Source organism: Cervus elaphus, chromosome 23, assembly GCF_910594005.1.
Source record: "Cervus elaphus chromosome 23, mCerEla1.1, whole genome shotgun sequence".
In the NCBI taxonomy this organism is placed as follows: domain Eukaryota; kingdom Metazoa; phylum Chordata; class Mammalia; order Artiodactyla; family Cervidae; genus Cervus; species Cervus elaphus.
In genome coordinates, this window is record NC_057837.1 from 23,737,878 (window position 1) to 23,761,256 (window position 23,379).

Genomic DNA, 23,379 nt, shown 5'->3' on the forward strand with positions numbered 1-23,379 from the left:
TGGAACGCTGTGGAGACCAGGGCTTCCCTAGCACCGAGGGAAAGAGCACAGCGTTGGCCGCCTCCCAAAGTGGCCCTGCAGTGACCTTATTGATCCTCCTGTGCCTTTACCCATCTGGCCTTTTGGACCCCGAACTTGGGCCTTCCCACAAGCCTGCAGAAGTGGGACTCCCGTCTAAGCTGCTGCGCTGTCATTCCCACCACCACTAACACCCTCTCTTAGACAGGACCCAGCATTCCTCATCCAGAGCCCTGAGTTTGACCAGGAGAATCACACCCTGAATTTCACCTTCGACCTCAAATCCTCTGCAGTGTTTCCTATACCCCTTCCTTTTATCCATTCCACTCATTCAAAAAACTGAGATCATGGCATCCGGCCCCATCACTTCATGGCAAATAGGTGGGGAAACAATGGAAACAGTGACGGACTTTACTTTCTTGGGCTCTAAAATCACTGCATTTGGTGACTGCAGCCATGAAATTAAAAGACACTTGCTCCTTGGAAGAAAGGCTAGGACCAACCTGGACGGCACATTAAAAAGCAGAGACGTTACTTTTCCGAAAAAGGTCTGTCTAGTCAAAGCTATGGTTTTTCCAGTAGTCACATTTGGATGTGAGAGTTGGACCATAAAGAAGGCTTTGTGTGGAAGAATTGATGCTTTTGAACTGTGGTGTTGGAGAAGACCCTTGAGAGTCCCTTGGACTGTAAGGAGATCAAACCAGTCAATCCTAAAAGAAATCAGTCCTGAATATTCATTAGAAGGACTGATGCTGAAGCTCCAACACTTTGGCCACCTGATGCGAAGAGTCAACCCATTAGAAAAGACCCTGATCCTGGGAAAGACAGAAGGCAGGAGGAGAAGGAGGCAACAGAGGACAAGATGGTGTCACTGACTCAATGGACATGAGTTTGAGCAAGCTCGGGGAGATGGTGAAGGACAGGTAAGACTGGCTTGCTGCAGTCCATTGGGTCGCAAAGAATTGGACACAACTGAGGGATTGAACAACACCACCTTCCAAGAAATATTTTCATTGTCTTCATCCACATATACCTAAATTTAACCCTTCTTAATGACCCATCTCAGGAAGCTGCCAGTCCAAGCATGTCTAAAAACCCGCTGTCCCTACATCTTCCCCAGTTATCATACTGTCCTAGGCACTTACCTTACTCAGCCCACGTGGAGAGTCATTATATGTCTACTGTCATTATTACTCCTCTCAAGTATAGCAGTTTCCACTATGCACTCTCGTAACCTGCTTTCAGGGAAAGAAAGGATGACAGACCCCATCCCTTAAGGAGCTTGATGAGCCTCATAGGGTAGGAAGTGACAGGTCATGTGGTCGTCTTCACTTGCTCCTTTTTTCTTTGACTATTCCTTCAACATAAGGGTTGCCCTAAAGTCCTTTTATTCCTTCTCTCTTGTTTCATACTATTGTCCAAAATGTAATCTGCTTCCTTGGTCTCAACCCTCATCTCTCTTAGTGGTTAAACAAACAACAACAACAACAAAAAAAAACCTAAATTTTCAGTGAGAAGAGGTAGTGTTGCCCAGTTTTGCCACCAGTTGAGCAAAACAATTAACCTCTCTGAGCCGCTGAGACAGTGGCTCTGCAAAGCACTCTTTGTTAATGCAGCACTGTATACAACAAAGAGGGAACAGAGAGTTCCTGTGAATAACCCATAAACTCTCCCCTGGCCTCAGAGAAGTACCTGGTTGAATATCTCTACGTCAGTTGCCCACAGACACCTAAAAAATTGTCTAAAACCAAGTCAAACATTGTCCTCCATCTCATATATTGGTTCATTTTTCTATTGTATTGAAAATGGCATTCATGTCACTGAGTTACTCCAGCTAGAAGTTCATTTGTTTAACAAATTATCATCGACCCAGTCATGAAAGCTTAGAATCATCATCGATTATTGCCTCTCATCACCATTCCACATTAACCCCTTTACCAAATCCTATTCATGAAGACAACTGTGCTCTAATATTATCTCTTCCCTGGTGCCTCACCGTCCTCCCAGTTGAAATTAATCCATTCGACCTCAGTGCTTCCACAGCACTTTGTTCTATGATGGGTCTATTGGATTTAACTGTATATTAATAATGCAAGATGATAGGCTCGCTGTGAAGGCTTAAAAGCTGAATTTAGTGATGACAAAGTATTGAATGAACCTACAAGAAGGAAAGATGGATACTTGTGACCACTGTCAGCTGAGGTCTCACTCAGGAGGGCAGCAAGGTCTGGATGGGTGCGCAGGGGTCATCCCTGTTAGGGGCAGACAGTGGCATAGGTATGGAGATGTAGGTCCACGTGATATTTTCGGATAGCATAATGAGGAAGGTGTTAGTCGCTCAGCTGAGTTCTACTCTTCGCGACCCCATGGGCTATAGCCCACCAGGCTTCTCTGTCCATGAAATTCTCCAGGCAAGAATACTGGAGTGGGTAGCCATTCCCTTCTCCGAAGGATCTTCCAGGTCCAGGGATTGAATCATGGTCTCCTGAATTGCAGGCAGATTCTTTACCTCCCGAGCCACTCTATATAGCACAGTGAGGAGGCTTGTAGTTTTTAAAGGACAGAATTTTCCCCCAACTTTATTAAGATATAATTGACATATAACATGGGGTAAGTTTGAGGTGAACAACTCAATGATTTGATACACATCTACACTGTGAAATGACTACCACCATATATTCAGTTAACACATACATCACACATAATTACCACTTGTGTGTGGGGGTGTGTGTGTGTGTTATGAGAACCTTTAAGATTTACTGTCTTAGAAACTTTTAAGTTTTAGTATAGTATCATTAAGGAACAGAGTTTTTGGTAACAACTCACTTTGAATGGCATTTAAGGTACTGTCATTTGTAAATAGGTCATGAGTTGACTTTTGCCAATGACCTTTCACACGACCTTTTTACTCTGTGGAGGATGTGTGCGGTGTCAGAGTTCTCAAGTCACGGAAATGACCTCAGAAAGTACCTACCCCAGTTCTCAAATTATCTACATTAGACAATGGAGATCTAGAGAGGTTTAAGTGATTTCCTGACTGGTGGGGGAGACAACAGACTCTGAAGGCAGGGTCCATGTTATACTCACCCTGTAATCTTCCAATGAACCTAACATACTGGCTTTTTCTTGGCACCTATGGCCAAGTTTTGGTGAATGGATGAAAAAGAAATTTTCATCTCTCACATCAAAGTTACAAGAGTCTATACCCACAAAGGGTGTATGGAGTGTTCCACTTAGAAATACTTTACTGGGGACTTCCCTGATGATCCTGTGGTTGAGACTCTGCTCCCAATGTGGGGGGCACAGGTTCCATCCCTGGTAGAGGAACTAGGGTCCTGTAGGCCACAGGGTGCAACCAAAACAAAAGCAAAACAAAACACATCTAAACTAAATACAGTTTATTACAGAAAGAAAGAAATACCTTATTGGGAAATTAGATTAGGTTAGACAATGTCAGAGAAGGCAATGGCACCCCACTCCAGTACTCTTGCCTGGAAAATCCCATGGATGGAGGAGCCTGGTAGGCTGCAGTCCATGGGGTCGCTAAGAGTCAAACATGACTGAGTGACTTCACTTTCCTTTTTCACTTTCATCCATTGGAGAAGGAAATGGCAACCCACTCCAGTATTCTTGCCTGGAGAATCCCAGGGATGGGGGAGCCTGGTGGGCTGCCATCTATGGGGTCTCACAGAGTCGGACACGACTGAAGTGACTTAGCAGTAGACATAATGTTTAAACTTGAGGGTTAGATACTGCTTTATGTGGACTTAGTTGTTGTTGTTCAGTCACCTAGTCATGTCCAACTCTTTGTGACCCCATGGACTGTAGCACCCCAAACCTCCCTGTCCCTTACCATCTCCCAAAGTTCACCCAAGTTCATGTCCATGGCCTTGGTGATGCCATCCAACCATCTCATCTTCTGATGCCCTCTTCTACTTCTGCCCTCAATCTTTCCAGCATCAGGGACTTTTCCAAAGAGTCAGCTATTTGCATCAGGTGACCAAAATACTGGAGGGAAAGGTACATCCAACTAAATGCAGAGTTCCAAAGATTAGCAAGGAGAGACAAGAAAGACTTCTTCAATAAGCAATGCATAAAAATAGAGGAAAGCAACAGAAGGGGAAAGACTAGAGATCTCTTCAGGAAAATTGAAAATATCAAGGGAACATTTTGCCCAAAGATGGGTACTATAAAGGACAGAAACGTAGAGACCTACTAGAAGTAGAAGAGATCAAGAAGAGATGGAAACAATACACAGAAAAACTGTACAAAAAAAGATCTTAATGAAACGGATAACCACAATGGTGTGGTCAGTCACCCAGAGCCAGACATAGTGGAGTGTGAAGTCAAGTAGGCCTTAGGAAGCACTGCGGTCAATAAACCTAGTGGATGTGATGGAATTCCAGTAGAGCTATTCAAAGCCCTAAAAGATGATGCTATCAAAATCTGGAAAACCCAGCAGTGGCCACAGGACTGGAAAAGGTCAGTCCTCATCCCAATTCACAGGAAGGGCAGGACTAAAGAACGTCCAAACCATTGGACAATTGGACTCATCTCCAATGATAGTAAAGTCATGTGGACTTAACAACCTAGAAGTTTGATCACTGTTTTCCTTTGGAGTTTGTGTGATAATGAAACAATAATGTGTCTTTGGTTCAGCACCTAATTCAGGCTGCTTTTATAGTCAAGGAGGGAAGCACCTAACCATCAGCATTCCACAGTGGTCTTGATGAGGGGTGGGGCTAGAGAAAGAAGAGGAAGGAAGTTCTATTTTGGATGGACATGTGGTCATGTCAGTCAAGGGGAAGGCTGTTCCCATCTCCTTGCATTTGGCCTGTTGGGCTGTTGGTGCCAGAAATACTCCAGCAGCCAAGTTCATGGAGAAGAAGGAAGGAAACGTTGGGAAGATGGAAAGTTTCTCAATACTGACTTGCTTCTGATTGTTGTTCTTTAGAAAAACAAAAACTTTCTTTTACTGTAACCAAGTTTATTTACTATCCTAGAAGAGTGTAGTGAAAATATTAGGTTGACTAAAGTATGCAGTAGAAACAGTGACAGACTTTATTTTCTTGGGCTCCAAAATCACTGCAGATGGTGACTGCAGCCATGAAATTAAAAGATGCTTGCTCCATGGAAGAAAAGCTATGACAAACCTAGACAGCATATTAAAAAGCAGAGACATTACTATGCCAACAAAGGTCCATCTAGTCAAAGCTATGGTTTTTCCTGTAGTCATGTATGGATGTGTGAGTTGGACCATAAAGAAGGCTCTGCATGGAAGAATTGATGCTTTTGAATTATGCTGTTGGAGAAGACTCTTGAGAGTCCCTTGGACTGCCAGGAGATCCAACCAGTCAATCCTAAAGGAAATCAGTCCTGAATATTCACTGGAAGGACTGACACTGAAGCTGAAGCTCCAATACTTTTGGCCACCTGATGCAAAGAACTGACTCATTGGAAAAGACCCTGATGCTGGGAAAGATTGAAGGCAGGAGGAGAAGGGGATGACAGAAGATGAGATGGTTGGATGACATCACCAACTCAATGGACATGAGTTTGAGTAAGCTCCGGGAGTTGGTGATGGACAGGGAAGCCTGGCGTGCTGCAGTCCATGAGGTTGCAAAGAGTCGGATACGACTGAGCGACTGAACTGACTGAAAGTATGCAATACCAGAAATGGAAGCTGAAATAGTGTAGATGCTCTGATTTATTTTATTTTATTACCTTTTTCATCAAAATACACGTCCTCAGTTGAATAATTCCAATTAGAATCTTTCCTTGAGAAAAGGAATTCATTACCTTCCTTAGTGCTATTTGGAAGCTGTTATTTGTTCCACTGCTCTATGAAGAGATCAGAGCAGAATGTGGGACAATGCCCTTTGATCTTCTGTAGTGATATCCAGAGTCTTGCCATTCAAAATGGTATTATTTTGGAAGACTATTACTAAAGTGCATATACAGTCAAACCCAGCCAAAATGCCAGCTGAGCAAATGAGATCCAAGAATTCAACTGCAACATACGAGTTATTTTCGGGGGGAGGGTGTTGACATGATGCAGCACAGCTTGCCATCTGGGAGTTCTGGGGGTCTGGCTATGGCATCCAAACCCCTCCTTGACTGGCTGTGGTTTGGCACCAGCTGGCAGGGGTTGTCCACCCATTTTAAATATTAGTGGTGATTCTTCTGGCTTCTGCAGCTGGCTGGAACTTCCAGGACAGGGGCAGCAATTCCAGGAATCTTCCTCTTGGTTGGCAGCTCTTCTGTTGGCCTGACTTGGGCAGATTGAATTGGGAGAAGACAGAATATAAAAAAGCCAACACTAGGGTGACCACTTCTCAGCCTGCCTCACCTTTCATTCCACTCCCCAAGCAGAAGATGAGAACTGTAGTAAGGAACAGGAAGTGGAGTGGAGGAGAGTAATCAACCTCTGATAGCAACATATCTTTATTGTGTAGACATTTATAACGGAAGTAGTAATTTCCAACATTGACAGAGCAATGAAATGAATTAGAGCAGATCCATATGGCAGACTACAGTGCAACCAATAAAAATGATAATTTCACAGAAAATGTAATGACAGAAAATAATTATGATATTAAAATAAGTGAAAAAGTGGAGTGGAAATTATTTATAGGTATGGTTTTAAGATTATAAAATGAGTTTGTATATGTATATATGTAAAATACTAGAAGAAGCAACTAAGAGTTTGCATGCCACAAATAAGACCCAGCACAACCAAATAAATAAATATTTTTAAAAAATACTAGAAGAAAATACATCATACTGTGTGTGTTGTGTGTGTGTATGTGTGTGTGTGTGTATGGTGCAGTTTGGATGATTTTTAAAGTATATGTCTGCATTCTCTAAAATTTGCATGTCTTTATAATAATTTTAAAAGATGTAACCATCTTCCAATAAATAATACAGTAATGGCATTTAACATGGTAGCCTAAGTTCTGTAAGAGAACAGCTTTGTAAGTTACTCCTTGCTATTTATTACAGTTATTGTTAAAATAAGTCTTAGTGGAACAGGCCATTTTTCTACATGCAGGAGGAAGGGAAGCTCCTCCCTGAGTTCATGAAGACTCCTTAAGAGAAAAGAAGGTTACAAATATGTGGAAAATAGTATAGTGTTTTTTCTATGTATTAGACATCCAATTCCCAATGCATAGGGTCAATGAATTTTTATTCTTTGTAAGAAGCTGGACTTCCCTAGTAGTCCAGTGGTTAAGAATCCTCCTGCTAATGCAGGGGACACAAGTTTGATCCCTGGTCTAGAAAGATCCCACAAGCCATGGGTCAACTAAGCCAGTGTACCACCACAACTACTGAGCCTGTGTGCCCTAGAACCCATGCTCTGCAACAAGAGAAACCACTGCAATGAGAGACCTGCTCACCATGATGAAGAGTAGCCCGTGACACTGCAACTAGAGAAAGCCTGCACATAGTAATGAAAACCCAGCACAGCCTAAAATAAAGTAAATTTTAAAAATTAATTTAAAAAAGAAATATGAAACTGGGAAAAAATATGGACTCCAAAAGGAAACTGCAAAATTAATATTCTAATAAAGGTTTTATTAACTGTGCACCATGCATAACATAATACTATCAAGTTTATTAAGTTTTATATAAAAATCACATGACAGAAGCTATTTGTGAGTTTAGTTTCATGTTACAAGTATACCTAATGGTTGATTCAAAAGATACTAAATAGCCAGTCAAATATGTCAGTCATAGCCCGAGATTCTAAGAGCAAAATTATAAATATTTTTTAACACATTTTACAGCAAGAGTATTGTATTAGTATTGTATTAAATGTGAGATATGAGTTCATTTTAGTATGCTTGATACCATGAGTGGGTAGAGCCTCCAAAAATTAAGGATGCCTGACACTTAAGTTTGGGGAGGCAGGAAGTTTCCATTCTTTGTCGATTAACTCTGGGCCACGCAGTCAGTGTGACCTTCAAGAGTCAAGGCTGAATGAAAAGACCAGAAGAATCAGATTTTAGCCTGAGTTTTCAGTCCTGGCTACGGGAAAAGTCCATAGTGTCCAGAGGCAGAAAGCAAGGGGACCCCAGCTGTGGGGAGGCCGGCAAGGACCCTACTATGAAGGTAGCAAACCCTGCAGGCTGCCTATGAGTTTGTCCCAGTCCCTTATGGCTGGGCACGAGTTAAGTCTGACCATTGTTAAAGACGGTTGGTATTCTCATTTATTTTTTCACTGACACTTCAGAAAAAATGCATTCATGAAACTACTATCTATTGATTGTACATACTAAGTGCCAGGTACCACTGTAGGAACTACATATGACTTCTTCCCTCATAGAGTTTACAGTCCAAGAGGATAGAGTAGAAGCAAGTTAACAGAAAACCTGACAATTACAGATTGTGGTGAGGGGTCTGAAGGTAATAAACCCGGCACCTTTATGGAACATAGGCAGAGTGTCGGGGGCATCCTCTCCAAGGAAAAGATACTTAAGCCTGAAAGATGAGGAAAGAGTGGGGTGAAGAGCAACCCGGACAGAGGGGCCATCAGCCTGAGAAGCCCTGTTCTAGGATGCAAAGGAGGCCTAGCGAGGCTGGCAGGGCTCCTCAACACTGAGACCCTGGCAAGGATTTGAATTCTATTCTCAGTGTACTGGGAGCCCTTGGGAAGCTGAGGATTTGTTTATAAAAAAGATTTCTGTGGCTCCAATAGATTGAAGGATCATAAATGTCAAAGTAGGGAGACAATTGAGATAACTATTATAGGAAAACCCAGGGAAGAGATGATGGGAGCGTGGACTAACATTTTTATTTTTTATTTTATTTATTTATTTTTTCATTTATTTTTATTAGTTGGAGGCTAATTACTTTACAATATTGTAGTGGTTTTTGCCATACATTGACATGAATCAGCCATGGATCTACACGTGTTCCCCATCCCGACCCCCCCCTCCCACCTCCCTCCCCATCCCAACCCCCTGGGTCTTCCCAGTGCACCAGCTCTGAGCACTTGTCTCATGCATCCAACCTGGGCTGGTGATCTGTTTCACACTTGATAACATACATGTTTCAATGCTATTCTCTCAGATCATTCCACCCTCGCCTTCTCCCACAGAGTCCAAAAGTCTGTTCTATACATCTGTATCTCTTTTTCTGTCCTACATATAGGGTTATCGTTACCATCTTTTTGAATTCCATATATATGCGTTAGTATACTGTATTGGTCTTTATCTTTCTGGCTTACTTCACTCTGTATAATGGGCTCCAGTTTCATCCATCTCATTAGAACTGATTCAAATGAATTCTTTTTAATGGCCAAGTAATATTCCATGGTGTATATGTACCACAGCTTCCTTATCCATTCGTCTGCTGATGGGCATCTAGGTTGCTTCCATGTCCTGGCAATTGCAAACAGTGCTGCGATGAACATTGGGGTGCACGTGTCTCTTTCAGATCTGGTTTCCTCAGTGTGTATGCCCAGAAGTGGGATTGCTGGGTCATATGGCAGTTCTATTTCCAGTTTTTTAAGGAATCTCCACACTGTTCTCCATAGTGGCTGTAGTAGTTTGCATTCCCACCAACAGTGTAAGAGGGTTCCCTTTTCTCCACCCCCTCTTCAGCATTTATGGCTTGTAGACTTTTGGGTAGCAGCCATCCTGACTGGCGTGTAATGGTACCTCATTGTGGTTTTAAGATTTGCATTTCTCTGATAATGAGTGATGTTGAACATCTTTTCATGTGTTTGTTAGCCATCTGTATGTCTTCTTTGGAGAAATGTCTGTTTAGTTCTTTGGCCCATTTTTTGATTGGGTCATTTATTTTTCTGGAATTGAGCTCCAGGAGTTGCTTGTATATTTTTGAGATTAATCCTTTTTCTGTTGCTTCATTTGCTATTATTTTCTCCCATTCTGAAGGCTGTCTTTTCACCTTGCTTATAGTTTCCTTTGTTGTGCAAAAGCTTTTAAATTTAATTAGGTCCCATTTGTTTTTGCTTTTATTTCCAATATTCTGGGAGGTGGGTCATAGAGGATCTTGCTGTGATTTATGTCGGAGTGTTTTGCCTATGTTCTCGTCTAGGAGTTTTATAGTTTCTGGTCTTCCATTTAGATCTTTAATCCATTTTGAGTTTATTTTTGTGTATGGTGTTAAAAGAAATAAAAGGAATCCAGATAGGAAAAGAAGAAGTAAAACTCTCACTGTTTGCAGACGACATGGTCCTCTACATAGAAAACCCTCTAGACTCTACCAGAAAATTACTAGAGCTAATCAATGCATATAGTAAAGTTGCAGGATATAAAATTAACACACAGAAATCCCTTGCATTCCTATACACTAACAATGAGAAAACAGAAAGAGAAAATAAGGAAACAATACCATTCACCACTGTAACAAAAAGAATAAAATACATGAGTATATCTACCTAAAGAAACAAAAGACCTATATATAGAAAACCGTAAAACACTGATGAAAGACACCAAAGAGGACACAAATAGATGGAGAAATATACCGTGTTCATGTTGGAAGAATCAATATTAGGAAAACGAGTATACTATCCAAAGCAATCTATAGATTCAATGCAATCCCTATCAAGCTACCAACAGTATTTTTCACAGAACTAGAACAAATAATTTCAGAATTGAATGGAAATACAGAAAACCTCGAATAGCCAAAGCAATCTTGAGAAAGAAGAATGGAACCAGAGGAATCAATCTGCCTGACTTCAGGATCTACTACAAAGCCACAGTCATCAAGACAGTATGGTACTGGCACAAAGACAGAAATATAGATCAATGGAACAAAATAGAAAGCCCAGAGATAAATCCACATACCTATGGACACCTTATCTTCGACAAAGGAAGCAAGAATATACAATGGAAAAAAGAAAACCTCTTTAACAAGTTGTGCTGGGAAAACTGGTCAACCACTTGTAAAAGAATGGACTAAACATCTTTTAAAAAAGAAAACAAAACACTTTATTGAGGTATGATTGATTTGTTGTACACTTTAATGTATTTGACTTGATGAGTTTCACAGTATCTTTTTAATGTTGGCAGCATCTTTAGGCATGTTCCATTTTCCAGCCCTGATGTTTCTACTTTTATTAGGATTTGGATTTAATTAACTTTTGTCTTGTTGATCCTCTCTATTGAATGTTTATTTTATACTTCAATCTATGTATATGTATATGTATATTTTTGTCCATACAATGTGGCCTGTGGGATCTCATTTCCCCAACCAGGGGTTGAACCCATGCCTCCTTGCATTGGAAGCATGGAGTCCCAACCACTGGACCACCAGGGAAGTCCCTGGACTAATGTCTTGACAATAAAGATAAGGAAAACTGGGCAAATCATCAAAGAGGGGCAGTCGTGTTTTATCATCAGTAAGTATGGAGAAAGTGCTGACTTGGCCTCGCTGCTTAAGGGGAATTTAGTGGAAGATCTCAGTCACTGCCTCATTTGCTTTTTTTTTTTTTTTTAGTCATTCCTACAACCAAAAATGATTGCAGCCATGACATTAAAAGATGCTTGCTCCTTGGAAGGAAAGTTATGACCAACCTAGACAGCATATTAAAAAGCAGAGACATTACTTGGCCAACAAAGGTCTGTCTAGTCAAGGCTATGGTTTTTCCAGTGGTCGTGTATGGATGTGAGAGTTGGACTGTGAAGAAAGCTGAGTGCCGAAGAATTGGTGCTTTTGAACTGTGGTGTTGGAGAAGACTCTTAGGAGTCCCTTGGACTGCAAGGAGATCCAACCAGTCCATCCTAAAGGAGATCAGTCCTGGGTGTTCATTGGAAGGACTCATGTTGAAGCTGAAACTCCAGTACTTTGGCCACCTCATGCGAAGAGTTGACTCATTGGAAAAGACCCTGATGCTGGGAGGGATTGGGGGCAGGAGGAGAAGGGGACGACAGAGGATGAGATGGCTGGATGGCATCACCGACTATATGGACATGAGTTTGAGTAAACTCCGGAGTTGATGATGAACAGGGAGGCCTGGCATGCTGCGATTCATGGGGTCAAAAAGAGTCGGACACGACTGAGCGACTGAAGTGAACTGAACTGAACAACCAAAGGGCACCCTGGTTTGAGTGCTTACTGCTCTTCATGAAAAGGCACCCTAAAGTCTGCTTTAATGAACGTATTTTTAATTCTCACATCTAATATCTGCTGTATTGATGCTACACTAAAGAAAACCTAGAGAAAGAGTTGATGTGTATGTCTGAAACTCATCCAAAGAAACGCAACCCGAAATCACCATATGGGAAATGATCACAGCTGCCTTCGTACTGCTGTGTCCAATAGTCAGAGATGGGATGCTTCCCACGGTCTTTGCTGCTCTTGAGGATCAAACGGAAGATAGAAAACAGTAGCCTTGAGAGTCAACAAAGGACAAAAGCCTTCCTACCCTGGGTCTGAGCTGGTTAACTCTGGGCAGGTCTAGTCCTCCAGCCCCCGTGGGGAAGAATTGCAGTGGGGAAGAGGAACAAGGGGTTCCTAAGAGATTCCCAAGTCCTGCCCAGGCTGTTTCCACTTCCTCCTTGCCACTCTCAGTTCCTGAACTTAGCTGTTCCTGCTTCCTGCATAAGCAGAAGCAGGCCCAGAGCACTGAGTTGGGAGGTACACTGTATGGGCATCCCTTAGACACATCTATGTTCTCACATCCCTTCTCCCAAACCCGGGAGCCTCCATTTTCACACCCGATTGTGCCCCTGAGAGTTATAGAGAAGTCTGCAAATCTGTTGAACCTTCTCTGTCACCTGTATAAAGATTCAGAATTCTCTATGCCTGAGTTTTCTCACTGTTTCAGTTTTGGGTGCCTATACAGTGCTGGTTAATTTCTGTCATCATAATCTAGTGTCTGTTCTGTCACCACCGGCGGGCCTTAGTCATGTCTCTTAAATTTGAGAGAGGTGGGGTTGGACTTCCTGGGTTGCTTAGATGCAGAAGAGTAGTACCTTTTAATTCCCCTAAATATTTTTGTGCCAGCTAACATTTAAACATTGTACTAAAATAAGGCTAATGATGAAATCATTATTACATAAAATTCCAGGCCTGAATTTTAATGATAGGAGAGTGATGATCAATCATAATATCTATGCCCTTTATTCATGCTTTCATCTTAAATATGACATGGCGTGCACTTAGAGAGATGGCAGAGAACTAAGTTTCAATAAAGAATCCTGCTTTTCCAATCTTCATTTAGGCTTTTTCTGCTTTAGCTTTCACATTCAAATTTTAAGTAGATCATAATAGTAGTATTTTAAAACTTGATAAAAATAAAACTTGATTAAAAAAACTTAATCTGAAGCCAGAAATAGGTCTATGATCATTTTTTTCCTCATTCATACATCACATATGTACTGCTGCTGCTAAGTCGCTTCAGTCGTGTCGGACTCTGTGAGACCCCATAGACAGCAGACCACCAATCACCTCTGTTCCTGGGATTCTCCAGGCAAGAATACTGGAGTGGGCTGCCATTTCCTTATGTGTTGAGGTCCTAGAAGATTCTGGGCACAAGCAGATCTAAGATGCATCCTTGCCTTGAGGAGCTCAGAGCTTAGTAGAGAAGATAATTCCATGAACCAATCATTTCCAACACTATACATGCACTATAGCAAGACCAAGGGGTACACAGAGGAAGACCATTGGATCAGACTGTGCAGGTAGAGGAAGGAGAGGAAACTGGGTGGTACTGAAATTATGGTACTTGAGTAAAAAAGAAAAAAAAAATGCAACATAATCACTGCATCTTTTCATTTCATTGTTGTAGTTACACAAAAAGTAGTTAAGTTCAGTCCTGTAAAAAGTTTAAGATATACAGAAAGTCATGAACTAAAAGGAGAAATTCCCCCTCCCACCCCTCTACCCCTCTCCCCTTCTCTCTCCTTCTCCATCCTTCCCTTATGCCCTTCCCCCTCCCACTTCCTTCTGCTCTCTTCTGTTTACAGTGATGTGCCCTTATGCTGGGGGGTGTGTTCCAAAACCCCCAGAGGATGCTCAAATTCTCAGAGAGTACTGAACCCTGTATATGCTGTGCTTCTTCCTACACATACATTACAATGATGAAGTTTGATTTATAAATCAGGCACAGTAAGGGATTAGGAACAATAACTAATAGTACAATAGAAATTACAGCTGCAAAATAAATGTGTCACAGATCTGAAATGTACAGTGTAGGTAATGCAGTAACTATGCAATTTATTTGTATAGTGACAGATTGAATCTAGACTTATTATGGTGATCAATTTGGAATGTATAGAATTATCAAATCAAATAGATAATTATCAAGTTATCAAATCACTGGAACACAATTATCAAATTGTGTACCAGGAACTAACATAATTTCATAAGTCAATTATACTTCAACAAACAAACAAACTCATAGAAAAAGGAGATCAGATTTGTGGTTACCAGAGGTGGGGGGGTGGGAGGAGAGAGAATTGGATGAAAGTGGCTAAAAGGTACAAACTTCCAGTTATAAGTACTGGAGATGTAAGGTACAACATGATAAATATAATTAATGCTGCTGTATGAACTTGGGCAAACTCTGGGAGATAGTAAGGGACAAGGAAGCCTGGTGTGCTGCAGGCCATGGAGTCGCAAAGAGTCAGACATGACTTAGCAACTAAACAACGTTTTATAGGACCATTAAGAGAGTAAATCCTAAGAGTTCTCATCACAAAGAAAAAAGCTTTTTCTATTTCTTTAATTTCATGTATATATGAGATGATAGATGTTCACTAAACTTACTGTGGTCATCAGTTCATGATGTATATAAGCCAAATCATAATGCTGTATATCTTAAACTTTTACAATGCTGTATGTCAATTATATCTCAACAAATCTGGAGAGAAAAGCAGTTTAAGAGAGAAAATATTTGCAAATGGCACATTTGATAAAAGACTGTTACCCAATTACATAAAGAACTCTTAAAACTCAACAGTAAGAAAATAGACACCCCAGTTAAAAATGGACCAAAGGCCTTAACAGACACCTTACTAAAGAAGATATACAAATGGCAATTAAGCATATAAAAAGATGCCTCATAGCAAATGTCATCAGGAAAATGCACATTAAAACAATAATAAGATACCACTGCACGCCTATTAGAATGATCAAAATTTGGGACCACTGACAGACCCAATGCTGGTAAGGATATGGAGCAATAGGAACTTGAAATAAATAAATAGGTAAGTAAATAAATAAAAATGAAATAGTACAATTATAACCATATGCTATAATAAAAGTTATGTGGCGGTGCTTTCTCCCAAAAAATATTATTGTACAAATATAATGCCTTTACCACCTTAACTAAGCACTTATCACCCACTGAGTCCTTATTTAAAGTCTGAGGTGCAACAGCAAAACTAGCATGAATTTCTTTTTTCTTCTTCACAATTTCATGGGTGGATTTGTTCTTACTGTAGATTGTAGCAACTTGGTCATATGATATTTTTTCTTTTCTTATTAAGTTGAGAATGATCACCTTCTCACTTACAGGAAGCACTTAGCAGCTTCTCCTTGGCATAATCCAAATTGTCAGCATCACTATCCTGCTCTTTGGGCCATGATCAAGTGAAATATGGGTCCTTGAACACAAGCACTGCTATGTGCAACAGTCCATCTGATAATCGGGATGGCTAGATATGCTGGACAAAGGGATGATTCCCGTCCTGGGCTGGACAGAGTGGGATGGCACAAGATTTCATCATGATACTCAGAACAGCGCACAATTTCAAATATATGAATTGTTTATTTCTGGAATTTTCCATTTAACATTTTTGGACCCAGGTTGACCATAAGTAACTGAAACAGCAAGAAGCAAAACTGAGGATAAAGGTAGGGGAGACTAAGTAAAGGAGACCATTCCTTACATATTGTTTTATGACTTGCTTCCTTTCTACTTGACACAATGCCGTGGAGATCTTTCCTTATTTTAGTAACAGGCTCATCTCATTATCACAAATCTCATAGATACAAAACTGTCTTTTTTTTTTTTTTTTTAGTCCATTGTGTACTTCATTGAGCTTTTAGCTCAGTTCTTAGCTGAACAGCAGAGAACTTGGTCGAATTCCTTCTAGATAAACTTGGTCAACTCTGAGTTATTCTCCATCGCTGTTAGGTAAATCCTCAGTGAAAGTTGGTGGCCCTCTGCCTAGAAGTGACCTGGGATGGGGACAGGGGGCTTATGTGTTGTGGCCTGGCGATAGAGACCGTTGATGGATTGTGGGAGGCCCCTTCTCCTAGGATCCACCAGGATGACCTCTACAAGACCACAGTTCTTCTACTCAGGCCTTTGGGTTCAGGAAACTTCCCAGCTTGACTCTAGTTCCCTTTGCTTCTGCCCTTCTCCCCTCAGCCACTCAGCCTCCCTAAGAGAACCCCTGGGGCTTTGGGCGTCCTCGTCCTTCCACCTGGAGCCTCAAGCGGTCAGCCCTGCTCCATGCCCAGGGCCCTTCGTGGTTGTTCTCTGTGAGGCTTTCAGCCTCCCAGGACACACCCAGTCATCGAGGCCTAGATCTCTGATCTGGGACTTCTGGCCCACAGCAGGACTGATTCTGCTGCTCTCCTACTCTGAGAAAATCTCCCAGCTGCACCAAAAGGGTTTTTGCCCATCTCTTTCTAAAAGGCATATGTTCATCCCAAACTATCAATGTTTCAAAGAAATATTTACGTATATATATCTTTTTATATGAATGTACTAGAATTTCTCTAAGATAGGTACCTACAAGGTAGAAATAACAAGTTATAGCCAATTGCTTTACAAAGATAATTTACCTTCTGATGGTGTATGAAATGTTCTTTCTCCCACACCCTCACTGACCCTAGACACTGTGTTTTTAAAAATGTTGCTAATCTAATGAGCAAAATAGGATTTTTGATTTAATTTTTTTTTCATGTCTTGAATGAATTAGAACTGGAGCAAGACATCTTTCCATGTTCATTGACTGTTGCAGGTGGAGTCCTAGGAAGCTGATGCTGAGATGGAGATCAGGGAGCAGGAAGTTATTAGGGAGTGCTCTTTTGATTACCTTCCATGGGGGAATATCCACTCCAGTATTCTTGCCTGGAGAATCCTATGGACAGAGGAGCCTGGTGGGCTACAGTCCATGGGGTCACAAAGAGTCGGACACAACTGAGTGACTTGGCACTGGTACATGGGGGAAGGGAGGAAGGCGGGATGAGGCAGAGGGACAAGTTGGGCTGTACAACCTCAGCTGAACTTTTGTTGATCTCTGATGCCAGGATGGCCCTTTGGAGTTGTCCTGAGTTAGTGCACAGTGGCCAGCCATGTGCCCCCAGTCCTTGAATAGAGGCCGCCCTGGGAAGGCACATGCCCTTTCATGAGACCACTCTTTTCCACTGAGGCTCATTCCCAGAGAGACGGACAGCTGAAGGCAGTCAGCCAGCAGCCCTTTCAGCAGCTGGGGATATAAATCCTTCAGGACTAGGACATAGCATGGCACACATTACACTGACTATATTTATTAATTTTTGAGTTGCCTGTTCATAGTCTTTCTGGGTTTTTTTTATTGATTGGTAGTGGTACTTTATTCTGGATGTTAATCCTTTAAACAGTACGTGTGTTGTAAATATTTTATCTCAGTCCCCTGCTGGTTTTCAATATTAAGAGGTCATTTATTTTGAAGACCTATTACATTTTTAGATAATCAAATTTGTCCATTTCTCTTCTCCAAGATTATAGAAATATTTATATTTTCTTTGAATTGTTCAGTCAGTAAGTCATGTTTGACTCCTTGTGACCCCATGGACTGCAGCGTTCCAGGCTTCTCTGTCCTTCACTATCTCCCTGAACTTGCTCAAACCCATGTCCATTGAGTCGGTGATGCCATCCAACCATCCCATCCTCTGTCGTCCCCTTCTCCTCCTGCCTTCAATCTTTCCCAGCATCAGGGTCTTTTCAAATGAGTCAGCTCTTCACATCAGGTGGCCACAGTATTGGAGCTTCAGCTTCAGCATCAGTCCTTCCAATGAATATTCAGAATTTATTTTCTTCAGGATTGACTGGTTTGATTTTCTTGTTGTCCAAAGGACTCTCAAGAGTCTTCTCCAGCACCACAGTTCAAAAGCATCAATTCTTTGACACCCAGCCTCCTTTATGGTCCAACTTTCACATCCATACATGACTATAGAAATATTTATACTTTCTTTGAATAGTTCTATGTTTTTTAAAGAAATGTCTAAAGCTCTTTGATTTCTCTGGATTTGTGTTCATGGTAAGAGGTAATGTCCAACATCATATATAATACTTAGTAGACTCTTCTCTATAGGCTGATGTAAATGGACATACATCCTAGGATTAAAATTTTCACTTAAATGGGAATATTTTTTGATTCTGCAATTCCAGTAATCTGTTATCTGTACTTAAGCATTTTCTCATTCTCATGAACTTGAAAATAAACTTGTCTTATTGATTACATTAAATGTATAGACTAAACTGAAATATTACAACTTTAAAACATTGAGACTTCACAATGAAGAACACCTCTCTGTCTCTTTCTTTTTAAGATTTAAAAACAATTACATTTAGGAACTTCCCTGGTCATCTAGTGACTAAGACTTCATGCTCCCAAGGCAGGGGGCCTGAGTTTGATCCCTGATCAGGGAACTAGATACCACATTCTGTAACTAAGATCTGGCACAACCAAATAAATATTTTTAAAAATTACCTTTGGTAAAATTTTATAATTTTCTTCATATAGGACTTATAAATTTCTTGTTAGGTTTACTTCTAAGTATTTTGCTTATTTCCCTCCCTTTTGTCAATGGAATCCATTTTTTTTTCTTTCATTAATGTATTATACTATGCATGTAACAATCTGCTTGTTTAGTTACTAACAATTTATTATACCTATGTTCATAGGTGAAATTGTTTATGATAATATTATATTAATAAATCTTACATAGTTTTGGTAACAGACACATTTGAAACTTTACCTGTTTTTCCTATCATATTTATATAAATAAAAAAAAATATGAGCCATCTGTTCATTTATGGTATAGCAGAAGCCACTCAAAACCCTTTTGTCCTAGGGTCTATTTCAGGGTTTTGGGGTAGTTATTTATTTTCCTATTCAGGTTTCTATCTTCTGGGCTCAATTTTGATAATATACATTGTTCTAGAAAATTAACCACTTAGGTTTTATATTTTATTGCTATAAATGTCTACATAGTAATCTCCTGTTATGACAATTTCAAGCTATATTTTTGCTTTTTTTTTTACCTTATTTGACAAAATTCCAGGTGCTTTTATTTTTCCTTTCGAAAAAGGTTTTATTGATTAAGCTAATCTTATAGTTTTAATTTTAGTTTTTAAATTTCTTACTTTCTGTGGATTATTTTATTCTATTTTCTAGATTCTTAAATTAAATGATTGATATGTCTTATTGATTTCTAATCTTTCTTCTTTTCTAACATATACCTTTATGTCCATAAATTTTTTTCGAAAGTTCCCTGGTGGGTCAGTGGTTGGGACTCCACGCTCTCACTGCTAAGGGTCTGGGTTCCATCCCTGGTTGGGGAACTAAAATCCCACAAGCTGAGGGGTGCGGCCAAAAAAAAAAATTGTACATACCATTTTTTTCTAATCACCACTCTGCCTGCATCTCACAGGTTTACAGTTTCCTCATTTTTTTCTCTTTTCTAAAAAGTTGGTAATTTTACTTTGAATGTCCTTTTGATTAAATATTATTTGGAAATGAAATAACAAAAATATTTTTAATTGAGATCTTAAGATGCCAGAAATAAAGAATGAAGTGCTAGAAGTCGGTGGGAATGATGACCTGTTGGCCCTGTTTCCTAAGGGAAATCTTTTCCCCATCAGGTCTGCTAAGGCAGTGGTTCCCAACCTTTTTGGCACCAAGGACTGGTTTGGTGGACGACAGTTTTCCCGCAGGTGGGGGGTGGGGGAAAGAATGGTTCAGACAGTGATGCAGCAGATGAAGCTTTGTTCACCTAGCACACCACTCACCTCCTGCCGTGCAGCCAGTTTCCTAACAGGCAGCAGACAGGTACCGGTCCGTGGCCTGGGGATTGGTGACCCCTGTGCCAGGGGTTGCAAATCCAAGGGCTCATGACCTGGGTACTGCACAGGTTTGAAAACTAGAACTGAGTTGTGTGTATAAACCTGAGCTCAAAAGTCAGCCCCACTTGTGGAAAGGCCATTAGAAAGAACTGGGCCCCTCTGCCTGGTTAAGGAAGGGGCAAAGAAGTTTGCCATGAATCTCAGTAAGTACTGGGCAGGCTATTTTCTGCACACTTACAATACTGTGTCCATGGGAAAACTTAAGGCTTTTTGCCAGGCTTTTAGTTTCCTGTTGATGCTGTGCAAATTACAGTAAATTGGACAGAACACTGTGACATGTCAGGGGGCTACTTCATCCCACCCCCAAACCAGGGAACCCTCCAAGAGAGCCTGGATTAGCCATGTAAGGTGTATGACAAATGCAACTTAAAACAACAAAATTTATTATCTTACGATTATGGCAGTCAGAAGTCTGAAATGGATTTCACTGGGCTAAGCTCAAGGTGTTAACAGAACTGTATGTTTGAAACTTCGTATTAATACTTTGGCATTCCTTGGGATCTACATTTAAAGTATGTTCCTCTAGAGAGGATGCAACTTGGACCTTTTTTTTGCCATACAAATAACAGGACTCTGGCTCCCCAAGGTGGGTGAGTACACACAGTGGCTAAAACGCTATAGACTTGTCAGTCCCCTCTTATTACCTCACCTAGAGTCAAGACCAACACAGGCAAATACTCTTTTTTTTCAAGGTATATCTTTTCTAGTTAATCCACTTACAAAATCATTTTTAGGTGAAGGTTCTGACTTTCATGGGTATCCTCAACTCCGCCTGCTTGGCCTTTACTCTGCTTGGCCTTGGGATTCTGGGCCATCAGGGATCTGCAAATGTCCTCAGGTTAACTGCTGGTTTGAGTGATTTGAAATAGTGCGTTCAAGTGCTTTACAGCCTGATTGTTTTCCCTTACTTTCTCCACAGCAGAGATACATCTTTTTGAAATATACTTTTTCCTGTATTTTATCCATCACTTAAAAAGGATTCTGGCATTTTCATGGCGGTCCAGGGGCTAAGACTCTGCACTCCCAATGCAGGGGGCCCAGGTTCGATTTCTAGTCAGGGAACTAGACCCCACCTGCTCAACAAAGATCCTGAGTGCTACAACTAAGAACCAAAGCAACCAAATAAAGAAAGAATTAATTATTTTTTAAAAAGGGTTCTGTACCTGGATGATTCCACCAAATTTTACCAAATTGCTGGAAAGAGAAACCAGAAGACAATCTTTTAAAGGATAATGATTGAGAATTTTCAATCACGGTAAGTTATAAAGGCTCTAGGGCAGTGGCTGAGAGGAGCTACCCCACGCCCGAGGTCAGGGGTGGCAGCCAAGAGAAGCAACCCCACGTCCAAGGAGCGGCAGCTATGCGGGCACAGGAGGGCTGAGAGGAGCTATTCCACGTTCAAGGTCAGGAGGGGCGGCCGTGAGGAGGTACCCCTTGTCCAAGGTAAGGAGCAGCAGCTGCACTTTGCGGGAGCAGCCGTAGAGATACCCCACGTCCAAGGTAAGAGAAACCCAAGTAAGACGGTAGGTGTTGCGAGAGGGCATCAAAGGACAGACACACTGAAACCACAATCACAGAAAACTAGCCAATCTGATCACACGGACCACAGCCTTGTCTAACTCAATGAAATGAGTTAACCCATGCCGTGTGGGGCCACCCAAGACAGACGGGTCATGGTGGAGAGGTCTGACAAAATGTGGTCCACTGGAGAAGGGAGTGGCGAACCAATCCCTTCAGTATTCTTGCCTTGAGAACCCCATGAACACTATGAAAAGGCAAAATGATAGGATACTGGAAGTGGAACTCCCCAGGTCCGTAGGTGCCCAATATGCTACTGGAGATCAGTGGAGAAATAACTCCAGAAAGATTAAAGGGATGGAGCCAAAGCAAAAACAATAGCCAGCTGTGGATGGGACTGGTGATAGAAGCAAGGTCCGATGCTGTTAAGAGCAACATTGCATAGGAACCTGGAATGTTAGGTCCATGAATCACGGCAAATTGGAAGTGGTCAAACAGGAGATGGCAAGAGTGAACGTCGACATTCTAGGAATCAGCGAACTAAAATGGACTAGAATGGGTGAGTTTAACTCAGATGACCATTATATCTACTACTGTGGGTAGGAATCCCTTAGAAGAAATGGAGTAGCCATCATGGTCAACAAAAGAGACTGAAATGCAGTACTTGGATGCAATCTCAAAATGACAGAATGATCTCTGTTCATTTCCAAAGCAAACCATTCAATATCACAGTAATCCAAGCCTATGCCCCAACCAGTAATGCTGAAGAAGCTGAAGTTGAACTGTTCTATGAAGACCTACAAGACGTTTTATAACTAACACCTAAAAAAGATGTCCTTTTCATTATAGGGGACTTGAATGCAAAAGTAGGAAGTCAAGAAACACCTGGAGTAACAGGCAAATTTGGCCTTGGAGTACGGAATGAAGCAAGGCAAAGGCTAATAGAGTTTTGCCAACAGAACGCACTGGTCATAGCAAACACCCTCTTCAAACAACACAAGAGAAGCCTCTACACATGGACATCACCAGAAGGTCAACACCAAAATCAGATTGTTTATATTCTTCGCAGCCAAAGATGGAGAAGCTCTATACAGTCAGCAAAAACAAGATCAGGAGCTGACAGTGCTCAGATCATGAACTCCTTATTGCCAAGTTTAGACTGAAATTGAAGAAAGTAGGAAAAACCACTAGACCATTCAGGTATGACCTGAATCAAATCCCTTATGAATATACAGTGGAAGTGAGAAATAGATTTAAGGGACTAGATCTGATAGACAGAGTGCCTGATGAACAATGGATGGAGGTTCATGACATTGTACAAGAAACAGAGATCAAGGCCATCCCCATGGAAAAGAAATGCAAAGAGGCAAAATGGTCATATGAGGAGTCCTTACAAATAGCTGTGAAAAGAAGAGAAGCAAAAAGTAAAGGAGAAAAGGAAAGATATTCCCATCTGAATGTAGAGTTCCAAAGAATAGCAAGCAGACATAAGAAAGCCTTCCTCAGCGATCAATGCAAAGAAATAGAGGAAAACAACAGAATGGGAAAGATTAGAGATCTCTCCAAGAGAAACAGAGATACCAAGGGAATATTTCATGCAAAGATGGGTTCGATAAAGGACAGAAATGGTATGGATCTAACAGAAGCAGAAGATATTAAGAAGAGGTGGCAAGAATACACAGAAGAACTGTACAAAAAAGATCTTCATGACCCAGATAATCACAATGGTGTGATCGCTCACCTAGAGC